General features: G+C 45.4%; 1 protein-coding gene across 5 annotated transcripts in view; it reads right to left on the minus strand.

Moving 5' to 3' along the window:
- Nucleotides 1–13,260, minus strand: part of LOC122628217 (myocardin-related transcription factor A) — a 184,641-nt gene that overhangs the window by 140,952 nt on the left and 30,429 nt on the right. For 2 of the 5 annotated variants that reach the window (XM_043810326.1, XM_043810345.1), the window contains exon 2: nt 11,005–11,246. The exons of 2 other annotated variants lie outside the window; for them this stretch is intronic. The gene's annotated coding sequence lies outside the window, so the exon portion shown is untranslated. Of the gene's footprint in view, nt 1–3,103; nt 4,407–11,004; nt 11,247–13,260 lie in introns of those variants that run through there. One more of the 5 variants, XM_043810336.1, reaches the window with a different exon arrangement.

Genomic DNA, 13,260 nt, shown 5'->3' on the forward strand with positions numbered 1-13,260 from the left:
CGCCGTAGCAAAGCCGAGAGAAGACGAGTCTTTTTTAAACGGAAGACAGAGAGAGAGAGAGAGAGAGAGAGAGAGAGAGAGATGGAATGACTTTCCTTCTCTCGCTCGTTCCATGTTCGCTTAAGTACAGGGAGGTTATTACGGAAGACAGCCGGTCGACTCCATCGGACAAAGTGGTGCCATACGTTAGGAAGAATTCGTTTGGAACGTAACCCCGCGTTCGAGCGATGACATCGCCAGAGAACTCGACGTTTCTCATTCCCCCTGCACGATCTGCCTAGTGTCGAATAATGATTTTTCTCCCGACGTGAAAGAAACAACGTCGCGAATTCCTTCGTTGGAAGAGCGACGAGATTCGCCTCGTAGATGTTTCAATTATGCGAACTTGCCTTCGCTCGTTAAAAATTAATCGTTGGAAGGATACTCGAGAAAGAAACGCGTGAAAGAAGGGAGATCGAGAAAGAAAATAAAACACAAGATAAAAGAGAGAAAAAGGAGGAGGGCGGTAAGTCTCTGAGAACTCCGAAGAAGATGAGGATGTTTCATTGAGAGCCGAGAAGTTCGGTGAGTGGGGAAAGAAGGAGGAGCGGGTGGATGCATTCGAGCTATTTCTGGATCGACCTAGATATCCGTCGACGTGTTTTCTTGGACGGTACTTTAAACTGTTTCGGATAATTAGCGAATTCGAACGAAGTCGAGCGGAACCGGCACCTCGTTGCCCTCGATCAAGGTAATACGTAAAAGCTAATCGAGCCCTCTCTCCATCGACCCGAGTAAAGGGTCAAAAGTTTTCGAACGCTCGTCGCATCATCTTTCTTCCTCGCTAAAAAGGACGATGTCGCGCACGCCTCTACGCGAAATCACCCGACGATGCTTAAAATCGCGAAAGGAACGATAAATTCGCCGCTCGTAAACGACACGTACGATAAACGCGAGAGAGAGTAGAGAGAGCATAGGCTTTGCGCGCTGCTAAGTTCCAGCTGTTTTTAATATCCGAGGAATCTAGCGAGCGTGCTAAGTGCGCGTCTTCTCTTTCTTTCCTTGGTTCCTTCTTAAAACGATCGCGACCAGACGAAAGGGAAGGTTCGACGAACCCGGAAAAAAAGAAATTAGAACGGTTCCGAGATTGATACGAGTCACGTGCCTTCGTCAACCTTGTTTCCGAGAGATTTAGCGCGTGAAATATCGTATTGTTCGAACGCGGTCGAGAAATCGTGTATCTGCGCGCGCGTGTGCGTGTTCGTGTGCGCCTGACTCGAAAGAAAAAGAGATTTCAAAGAGCTTCGCGATTTCTTCTAAATTATCTCGAGAGAAAGTCTATCGAGAATCTTTCGTTACTTGGCCCGACGCTTTGATATCAACGATATTAGGCTGATCGATGGCGAGCGAAGAGAGATGGTTATCGAGAAAAAAAATCTCATTTCGAGGAGGCTGCGTCCGAACGAAAAAAGATTTCTTTATTCCCGTCGAGTCGAGCCGTGGGGATACTGGCGTAATCTTCGTAATGCGTGCCTTGCGCAACCTCGAGGAGAGAAAAAGAAGAAAAAGAAAAAAAAGAAAAAAAAAGAAACGAAGGAGAAGAAAGGAGAAAAAGGAGGAGGAGAAGAAGGCACGTGTACCCTCGCAGAGACGCAGCAAGGTGAATCGCGTGAAATCGCGTGCGAGCGAGCGAGCGAGTGTAAAAGAGAGAGAACGAGATAGAATGCACACGAGTATTGGTGAGATAGTGTAGGCGGTATGACTCACTATGGACCAAAAATACATTTGCCTTTCCTCCATCCACGACACAACGAGCGCCGTGTTGCGTCACTTGGTACGTGCGCGAGTGCGTCTTATCGCGGTACTCAAGATTTTTCGCGATTATCGCACCTTGACGTTCGCGACACATTCCAAAACGAATCGTTAACGAGTCAAACGTCGTTTTAAACGGATATATTGGCCGTCGACTCTCGCCATAATTTTATAATACTATTTCATTACATGCACGCGCATCGAAGCGAGATACAACGTGGTCTCCGTTCGTAAATGATTTAAACGGGAGAAAGGCAAATCGTCTCTGCGCTCTTCTAAACCGAGAACACGGATCATCGAAAGCAGATCGTTCGCCGATGATAATCCGCGAGAACGTGCCGGTGAGTCATCGCTAAGTGCCAACCTGCGACGTCCAATTACCTGTGTGAGGTCACGGCGTTCAACCCCGAGTCATCGTAAAACGACGACATTAATTCGCAAACACCGGCCACGGCGACATCCTTAATCTGTATCATTTCATTGTGCGTCCTCGGCATAAAGAAAAAAGAAAAGAAAAGAAAAGAAACCAAGGAAGGTGCCACGGATGCGAACGGCAGATAAACGGCTCATTGAATTCGCTCTTCTCGATTACCATTGTAATCGACATGGTAATTCTATTATCTTCGACAACTTTCTATCCGTCATTATTCTTCCTCTTTTGTTCCTCCCTATTTTTAATATCGCGATTTAGTAAACGCGACGAATGAATCATAGCGTCACGAAACGATGTAAGAAAACATTAGGGACGCACACGGTGAAAAAAGATCCAATGTCTTTCGAAACGCGAGCGAATACGCGTGATATCGCAAGGGTTCTGATAAATTACGTATAACGGACGAACTGCTGAAACGAAGGAAAAAAAAAATAGACGATGGACGGTGGAGTCTTTTCGTCGTCAAAGATAGAAAGTGTCACGTGGAGAAGCTGTCAAACGAAAAGAAAAATGGTTAGAAGATGGTGCAAAGTCTTTGACAATGGCGTCGGCGTATTCCGAAGAGGGAAACGAATGCAGCTTCTTTCGACGAGTTGGACGAGATTAGAAATCACTCGTCGTCGTCGTCGTCGTCGTCGTCGTCGTCATCGAGTCGTCGTAAAACGAAAATATCGGAACGCTCCGATCTCTCTCATTATCGGTAGATAAAAATAAAAGTGATTTAAATCGCGACTCGAGACGTAAAGGAGAATAACTCATTCTTTATGCGCGCTCATATCGAGGGATGTTCGCTTCCGCTTTCACGAGTAACCCATTAAGAGAGGCGGCGATAGCGGCAAAGCGAGCTTCGTGTATTCGACCCGTGGAATAAATAATTACCTCTTAATTAAGGCGCTCGTCTCGAAACATCTGTTTCGAGAGGATATAATCTGCGCTCCTCGCGGTCCTATCCTTCTTTCTCTTCCCCTCGTTTTGTAAAGGCCACCACCGTCATCCTTTTTCTTCCTCGAAAATAAAGTTGAGATTTACGAGGTTGATCTCCCTCTTGCGAGACGCGTCGACCGAGCACAACGTCGACCTCGACAAGAGGACAAATTGCAGTAGCGTTGTTCTCTTTCGCGTTTAACGCTTGAGTTATATTCCCGAGGGGAAAGTCTTCTCGATTTCGAACGTTTCGATTAGACGCTCTCGCTATCGAAGGAAAGGAAAAGGAAAAAAGTTTATCGGGTTGCGCGTTCAAGAAATACGTCCGGACGATTCGTCAACGGGTGTAGGCGAAGCTTATAACACGGCCCGATACACGTTCGTCGATCGATAAGATCGCACGAGGGACGATTAAAACCCTTTGATAAGCGAAACTCGTAAGACTGGTGTCAACGGGCATGAAAACGTAACGACGTTGTTTTATCATTCTCGAGCACGCTGTCCTAACGGGGAAGGTAATTGGATTTCGTAACGTACTTACGGATTTCTTCTCTCGATCCCGTCGGCCCGATCCATCGCGCCGATCTCATCGCGCGATAACGCTCAAAATTCGTGTCGGACTTTCCAGCGTCTGGGTTGCGTCCGTGCGCGCGGTTCGTTTCCGAAGGAATGCCTTTCCCGTTACGAGAATTAAAAGAAAGTAAACAATGATATTTCTCCGACTTGTTCGCACCAATGTATATTTACATCCTCCTTGTTGACATATTCTATTCGACTTCGCCGGAGAGAATTCATAGAATAAAGAGAAAATAAACAAAACATATCTAAAACAATATTTTCAAGTTATTACAACAGGCCAGGACCGAGCAACGCCGTTTTCGCCGATCGACAAAATCTCGACAAAGGCTCGCTTTTTTTCTCTCGTCGATCTTTGCGGGTAACAACGGGAGATACGCGAGTTTATACGGTCGTTCTACGGGAAAATTTTACAGCCAGTCCGATCGTAAAGGCTCGGGGATACGCGTTTACGCGTGCCGAATTTATACGTTTACTGGTGCACGTCGAAAGCTTCTCACCGGGAAAGAATATTAATGTTGAATCAGAAATATTTCGTGTCTCGTTATCCAGCCGTCGATACGTCCTTGACGTAACGTACAAAATGATCCGGATCACCTCTTTTTCGCAAACGCTCCTTGAAAAAACAACGAGAGAACAAAGAATTCGATGCTTAAAGCGTTGATTTATTGAACTGGTTAATAAAGAAGAATTACACCGAAAAAAAAGTAGAAGAAGAAAAAAACAAAGTAAAAGAAGCTCGAAAGCCACGAGGTTCTCCAAGAAAAATAACATCGATCGAACGGCCTTGGTGGTCTTTTTAGTTAAATACTAGAGCAAGTGCGCGCGTGTGTGTGAGACTGACGTAATCGGCAAGATGATGTTCCCATTGATGCCGCCCGAAGAGAATCGGCTTTCAAGACGTAAGGATGAAGGAAAGCCGAAACGCAGAAAGGTCGACGCGAACAATTAGGATCCTTTTTGGTATCCTTGACCTAGTCATGGATTCGCTGACGTCATCGTACACCTCGGAGCGGCCGGTAGCTCCGCAGATCTTTGTTTCTTATTTTTCTCTTTCCTCCATCCCTCCTCCCTCTCCTCCGAAAAGATATTACCCATCTTTATTTTTAAGTTTGACAAAGACCTGACGTTTCTAGAAACAAATGGAGCTAGGCTCTGCAACGACCTATTTACTATTTTGGAATCCTTACTCCTTCGACGCTCGTTGAAAACATTCCTCGCTGACACAAGTCGTCGCTCGACAAACTCGAGTAAAACGCTCTGAAATTCTTAATAAAAGTCACCGATCGGCAGCGAGAGGCCGCAAGACGGATCGCTCTTTTTCCTATAATCTCTCCGCTCGCGCGCGCGCGAGAGGGAGAGGGGAGGGGGGGAGAGGCGGACGCTTCGTCACTTTTTCTTCCTGCCGCTTCTCGATCGACTCGAGCGGATAAATAAACTCGTTCTCGCGGAATCGATCGATTTATGTCGCTGAAAGGCCGATAAAAAGGACGATACTCGATCGCTACTTCGAATTCGGTGTTAGCGAAAGAAAGGAGCGAAGGAGAGAGCGGGGACGACTACGAGGAGGGCCTTTTAAATTGAAAGGAAGGATCGTCGGGAAAGGGAACAACTCGTAATCAGATTAGTTCGAAGTTATAAATAATATAATTGGTTTGCCTCCTGTAGGGAATCAGAGATCTTTACGCTCGAACGCATCCCAAGTATACGATACCGGTCAGCAACGATCCAAAGCCGTTTCGTGCGCTCGGACGAGCAACGATTATAAAGTCTACTCGGTCTATTACTCGAACTACACGTAAATGGATTAAAGGAGTCGTTGTGTAAGATCGTTGGGCGAACGCTCGTACGATAATATCGATCGGTTGGCAGGCTGAAAAAAAAAAAGAAAGAAAGAAATCAGTTCTGGGCGATTATTTAACGGCTCGCTAACGAGTAGTACCGGTAACGCTGCGTGCTAATATGACGTTCGCACAGTCGATTCGCGATACTGGGTCATGAGATATCCTCGATTTAAGAACCGTCCGAGTTAATCGGCGCATTAACGCACGCGCACCACCATCGGCACGATCGCCGACTCGTACTCGCGTATGTCCACCAAACGTCGAGGCTCTCTCTATTTATTCGCGTTATTATAAACTGCCTTCCAATTAAATCGAACGTTATCGAGTACGGTGGAAGAGTAGTAAACCCGACGCTTTACTATTTCGCAAGAATGACCGAACTACGAAAAAAATTGGCGATACTCGGCACTTAAGATTAAGATAAAGGCGACGATAAAATATAAAGGCAATAAATGGCTTGTCTCGTCGCTCTTGACGACGTTATTTCGCGACCCTCCTTCTACCTCTCTTTCTGCCCCTTCTCCTTAAGCACGATATTCGCAGAATTGCGGAGCGCCCACGAGTTAATGGACGCGCATCGCGAGAAATTTAAATGCAAAATGCGCCGAGACTCGTAATTTGTATCTCCGGATTTCTCGATAAAGACGGTATTAACGGTGTCCCGTATATAAAAACGGTCAAGATTTTCTTCTCTCCTTTATTTCAAGGTCTCGCCAACGTCGCGGCGTAAAAGAAAATTGTCCGAGGAGTCCGCTCGAAGTAGAAAATATTTGGTCGAAACCGACGAGAGCGGGGCTCTCTTCGGAGTTCTCTAAATTCGCTACGAGCCGTGTACTGTTCTAATCCAGTCTTGAGGCGGAGCGGACGAGAGCGTGAGCGTTGTTAAATGGCAACGACGAGCACAGTCGGTCTAAGCCGACGGTGGTCTGAGAATTCGGCTTAACTATTTCGGTTTTCGTGTCGGCGATGCGTGTTTACGCCGGTCTCGTGACCGATTTTTACGTCCTCCGATGCGTGCAATAAAGCTTCTCACTGTGCATACATACCCACATACGCGTACGAGTTTCGCAAGCTTCGCCCGACCGTACGCCAAAATCTTTCCTTACGTTAGAGCATTTCGCCGTTCTCTCGATAGAAACTTTACGCTGACGCGCACGAAGCAATGAAATTAGCCGCCAACGGGTTCGCTCGATAAGCGAGAAAGAGAAATGAAGAGAGATGGAGAGGAACGGACTGGTCTATGCGCCTTCGGCAACGCTAATATCCACCTGCCAAGCCAATTCGTCTGCTTACGGAGTGTAAATTGCAATTTCTGCCACCGAGGGAGTTAATAATCCGAACTAACGCTTGACGAACTCGAGCAGGTGCGGACCGACTACGTGATATAGGTCCCAGACGCATTATGACTTCAATTTTCGAAAATACACCAAGTGCGTTTCGAGTCACCGGACATTCATCTCGTTCTCGATCGAAAACTTAAATAAATAAATCGAATCGAGGGGCGTTGCTAGACGAAAATTTCTACGTCGATACGTATCGTCGAAGAAATGTATTATTTGAAAATAGACTTTGCCGTGAGGTTACGATCGTCGAAGCTCCTAAACGCGTGCGTTTAGCGACGGCGCTGATCGGCCGCGAGACGATATCCGTATTCGAACTAAGGGGAACGATTATCGAAGCACGTGTACCTGCTCGTCTTGTAACTCGAAATAAGAAAAGAGATACGAGATTCCTTTGATCGTAATCAAGCTCACCGCGAGTTCGTCAAAGTCGCGTCACGTAGGAGAAAAGAGAAAAGTACGGTTTTGCCGGCGTTTCGTTCGTAGGCTCGACGACGGCTCGGCGCTCGGCCGATCGAAATTTGGATTACTGCCGAAAAAGCTTTTCGCAGTAACGACTGACGCGAGGAAGAGTCACCGTAACGACGAGTTACGATTCACCCGGTAGAGACCGTACTTCTGACACGAAATGAAAAGTCGTAAACGAGCCACGGATATAGCGACTACTTTTTTTTTGGATTTCGACGCACATCGAGAAAGAATTTGCTGCGAATCTGCGAATTGAACGAAACAACGGTCGATTAAATTAGACTTTTTTCTTTTCTTTTCTTTTTTTTTCTTTTTTTTTTTTTTTTTTGTCAACTCCGTCGAGGTCGTCGTTAAAAGAGCAAAAGAGAAGGCGAATGGAGAGGTCTCACTCGCTTTTACGTCCACGTATTTTGAATTTGGCAGTGGAGCAAAAGCTGGCATGGATTAGGCGCTCGCGTTGTCGTGCGCGCGAACGCGACAACGACTTATGGAAGATGAGCGAGAAAGAGAGGAAGAGAGAGAGAGAGAGAGAGAGAGAGAGAGAGAGAGAGAGAGAGAGAGAGAGAGAGAGAGAAATGGTCGCGCGCTTCTTGGTATATTATCGTCCTTTTGGCAGATAGCGCGATTTTCGTGATTTAGTATTGTGGATGCCTTTAAAGCGAGCGCGACTAGCCAAATGCACGAATTCTTCGCGGGAACGACCGTGCACGTCCGCCTTTTCTTCTTTTCCTTCTCTCTAATTCGCCTTCGAGAGAGGAGAAAACACGGTTGGTATTTTGGTGACGCAAAGACATCCATCTCTCAGCGTACGTACGCGTTCTCTCGTTTCGAATATCCTCGAATATCGATCGACGCTCGCGTACGTCGACTTTCGATGGCGAGTCGAGCATATGAATCATCGCGAAATGAACAGATTGTTCGACGCGATCGAGAATTTTGATGGATCGCGAGAAAAGGAAAAAAAAGCCGACGCATCGAGCGCGCGTTCGTTGAAATTCTAACGGCTGAATTCCAAGCGTTCCCCGAAACTTTTTTCAATCGCCCTTCTATTCTAATCTCCGTTCGATCTCCGAGCGATCTCCCTAATCAGAAGAAACGGCGTTCTCCGAAGGCGAAGGCAAAGTTAAAAGTGCGAGCGTAGCAAACTCAGCGAGGGCTATAAAGACGCCGGATATGGTCTTTTACCGTACCGGTTGTTCAATCGGAAAAAGTCTTGCGTAAATCGTCGCCGTCGTGTTCGTGATCGTGATCGTCGTCGTCGGTTTTTCTCGGCGAACCCTCCCTAAGCGTACGCGCATTATTACGCAACCGCAATAGCCGCGACCGGCGAATAAATAATCGCTATCACTTGCCAAGGTAGCCGTGGCCTAACGATTTGTCGTAGCTCCCCTGCGTCGTAGTCTTTACCAAAGTTAACCAACGAAACGAGAAAAGCTAGAAGCGCGCCGCGATACGACAGGTGTTAGCGCTTAGAAGCGGCGCCTACTATTTTTGTCAATAAATGCGTCTTTGCGCGTCAACTAAGCGTGCTAGACGCGTTCCAAGAAGAACGGCGACGCGTTCCATTAAAAACAAGATGAAAAATACGAGAAGCCGATCTAAGCGACGAAGATACGAAGAAAAAAGAATAGACGGGACGAACGCGCGACACGATCCTTCGCGGAGATTAGAAAGAGGAATTAGCGGTTTCCGGTGATCGTAAGACCGTGCGCCGCCACACCACGCGCCGTCTTGCTAATCGTGAAATTGAACAAACACCACGGGGCGTAGATTTTATCGTTGACAGAAGGACTCGGCTGTGCAGGTGTGAATGGGATCGCGTGGGCGGGACTATGAATAAATGAATTCGATACGCGTACCGATCGACATACGCATGTCGTACATGTGCACCTACATAAGCTGGCTCTCTCCCTCTCTCTCTCTCTCTCTCTCTCTCTCTACCAACGACGATCTCTCGCGGGCTTATCTCATCCAAGAAAGAAAGAAAGAGAGAGAGAGACGCTTAAGCGAGCAACATCACCGGCTGTCACGTAAACATCCCGCGAACGAGATAATAGCGAGCGTATCGTCGTCCGTCATCTATTCCGGAGGTAATTAAAAATCGTTGAAAGAAAGGAAAGAAGAAGAAAAAAAAATATGTGGCGAGTTCGGCGAGGGACGGACAGTTTCGTATTTCGAGTTACTCCGTGTATGCAGCCACGTGTGTGGTCCCGTAGGAGCACGTGTCTTCGAATCGAGTGGGTTTTTATCGAAGCGCAGACGCGCCGCCCGCTTTTTGGCAACGAATTCCGAAATTCCACGCTCGGGATGCGACGTGGCGCGGAAGGAATCCCCCCGGGATTTGGCGAAAATCCTTCGACGAGCGCAGCAAGAAGCGCAATTGCGACAACCGCAAGAATCCCTTCGCCTCTTTTCTTCTCTTCTTCGTCGTCGTCGTCGTCGTCGTCGTCGTCGTCTTTTCTCGAGGAACCACTCGACTCATCCCGCTCTTCTTCTTGCGAATAATGCTAATTTGTTAACCGATCCAATAACGTAATTAACGGAAGGACTCGTTTCGTGGTACCTAGGATCGAATAATGAGCGAAGATGGGACGAGCGAGATCTATTATTACTCTTCTTTAGCGAACATGCCACGGAATTTTTGGCTTCTCAAAGGACGGTAGATAATAGTAATTTGTCACTGAAAGAACCGCTGTCTTTTGTACAGTCTACATCAAAATAATGCAATAAAGTCATTTGGCGAGAAACTTTGCTATTAATAAGATTATCCGCTGTTTTCATAAACATCGAATAATAATTCAAAACCGCGAGTTACATCTTAGAAAACGATTCTTGACAAAAATTCTTCGAAATAAACGACGATAGTACCGATCGTGTTACGAGAAAGTCGAAATATTTATCGTTTACTTCGTAAATTCACGATTTTCCAAGCTGTCTCTTCGCTGCTCTTTCATTTTTATAATAGTATTTTTACTTTATCAATTTTCTGCCAAAACGTTGGAAAGAGCGTTACGTAAAATCGCCCATCGGAGCCTCACCGAAGCCCGAAGTGATAGACGCTCGACGAAAACGTGTGGCGCCACCGCACGGAGCAGCGTAGCAACGAAGACGCGAAAGATTACTTCCTTCTTTATCGACGACGGCAAGTGCGATCGGAAACGATGTGGGAGGCCCAATGGGGAACTTAACCCCCAAAGATAACGTAAACATCTTCTAGAAACGAAAAACGAGACGATCGCACAAGACGTTTCCACGTTGCTCCGTTGAAACGAGCGACTTTGAAAAAAATGCGAGAGAGCGATCGTGTCGATCGAAAAATCAATCCAGTGACATAATTCGCGTTAACGCGTGTTCCGGTTACGTTCGAGGCGTCTGTCAACACGTTATCTCGCTTTACCACACCTTCTCGAAGACGCGAAAGTTTTCGAAAAGCTCGGGGAATGTCGCGATGGAAGAAAACTCGCGCGTGTTCGCAGCGACGTTCCCTCGAAAGAATGCAAAAAAAGTTGCACGAAAAGAAAGAAGGCCGCTGCTAAGCCGAGAGACGAGCGAGATCGAGCCGAGAGAAACGGGGCGTCGATCGTTCGTCTCGATGAGCGATTTAATTCGCGAGGATTCGTGTACTCACCTTAAGCTCGAGGCCCGACCGGGCCTACGCCGTTCGACCCAACCAACGACGATCGCCTTCTTTGACACCGAAATGCGAAAAAACACGACGTTCGTTCCGTTTGTCACTAATTAAAGATCTCGCGACGGCGGCCATATTGCCGTTTGACCGAACGTCTCCACGACGAGGCGCAAGATGGCGCTGCACCGCTCGATCTTCCCGCCTTTCCAGTCACCATCTTTTTTTCAAACTCGCCTTTCTTCCTAGAAAAGACGTACGAAGTTGATCTTTTGCTGTGAAATCTTAAAAAAAAAAAAAAAAGAAGAAAAAGAAAAAAGAAACTGCGACGAAGCGCTTGTCCTGCCCAAGTTTCTCGTACTCGGGATAAACGTTATCTCGAACAAGCGAGATCAAGGGAGGAATTGTTAAGAAAGTGGACGGCAACCTTTCCAGACGATCTCACCTTTCGTCAATCCTTTCATATGTCACGGTCGTGGCTCTTAAGTGTTTAGCTATCTCGATGACAACGACAACGAGAGCGGATCAACGTAAATACATTTGAATGGCAATGCGTGGAAACGCGTCGGACGTTCCGCAACGCGATACCTATGACGTTCTCGTCCAAAGTCGAAGCCGTACTTGACATTCAGATGGCGTTTATTTCCACTAATGGCGCTGCGATCGCTCCGAGTAGAACATATCTATTATGTTCGCTCTCTTGTTAGTATCGATAAAAATATCTTAACGAAGGTGTTCACTTCGAAAAAAAATGCATTTCGTTAAAATCAATCGAATTCGAGAATTATTGGTTCCGCACTATGGGAAAAGTTTTGGTACGTCATTCGACGAAAATTAACTCATTTCTACATATTACGTAATACGTGCTAATAATTTGACGATTACATTACAGTCGAAAAATCCAAGATCCTATGGAAATTGGGATGGGACACGAATCCTGCTATGACTGCCTGCGTAGTCACTCTTCCATTTGTGATGTTATATACTTTGTGGATATACAACTTTCATAATTCCAATCCTAAAGTAAAAAAGTATAGGAAACATATTACGAGTAAGTGTCCAGTCATATTTTGACATTTTAAAGGTTATATTTATAGCTACTTATCTAAATTCTCTCCTCGATTATCTAATCACAAATTCAATAATCTATCGAAAACTTATTTCAAGTATATTCGGTTTAACTTTTTGGAAAGCTTCGTAACGAAAACGTAGTATCTATAAAAAAACTGAACAATTGTACGTAAGCTTTCCTTATACGCTTTACTTGTAAGCAATTTTTAAATCAAATTCCATTCAAAGTATAAGAGAAAGGTACGATAAGCTCTGGTAGAGGATTAGCAGACTTGCTTGACTTTATTTAATTGAAAATAATTGCTATTAGATACCGACTAAATAATTATTTCTGTAAACAGTTTACAGGTCTGACGATCCAAGGGTCGAAAAGATTCGACACTATTCTATAATAGACAATTAAGACGGACTTTGAACAATGGAATAAAAGAATATTGTTAATGTAGTATCATAAAAATAACAAGTGTTAATAAAATTACTGAACTGACTTTGTATTGCGTTATTTAAAAATATAGAACGACGTAAAGTTGGAAAGCGAATGATAATTAAATGGTTCTTGGTTATTTAACGTTGAAACGTTATATATATATATATATATATATACACGTAGCTATGCCCGTGCAAACTAGATAAATCGTTGAAAGGAAATGTTGGAACATATTCCATGCACTTTCTTTGTTTCACGCGACTTTGGATAAAAAGTTTGGAGGAATCGAAAGACGCTACTTTCGTATCAGAATCATTTCCGAGTGAAGGAGAACGAAGAGATAAGTGGACGAGCTAATTAATTTTGTTGTCCTTCATCGTCACGCAATCTGGTCGAATCGAGCTAACGAGCGTTCACTTTTATTTTCCAAATTGCAAAGGATATGTCCCTTCAACTTCGATCGATAATCCTCTACTTTTCTTTATAACGTTGTGCCGAGTTATATTTACGACGATATAGCGATGGTTAAACGTTCTCGCGACATTCGGTCGGCAGGGGTTACGTCTGGGTTGCGCCGAGAACGTTAGTGCGAGAACATTTGGCGGTCGAAGGGAAAAGGGAGGACGATGAAAGTACATTAATGTCTTTAGTTTGTAAGTCTTCAAGGGGGGTTTTACTTATCGGTACCCATACGTCATGCGATTTGAATACCGAGCCAGCTAAAAAGTTTGTTCCGATAGTACCCACGCGATACATCATTT

The sequence above is a fragment of the Vespula pensylvanica genome, chromosome 1 (assembly GCF_014466175.1).
Source record: "Vespula pensylvanica isolate Volc-1 chromosome 1, ASM1446617v1, whole genome shotgun sequence".
Taxonomy (NCBI): Eukaryota; Metazoa; Arthropoda; class Insecta; order Hymenoptera; family Vespidae; genus Vespula; species Vespula pensylvanica.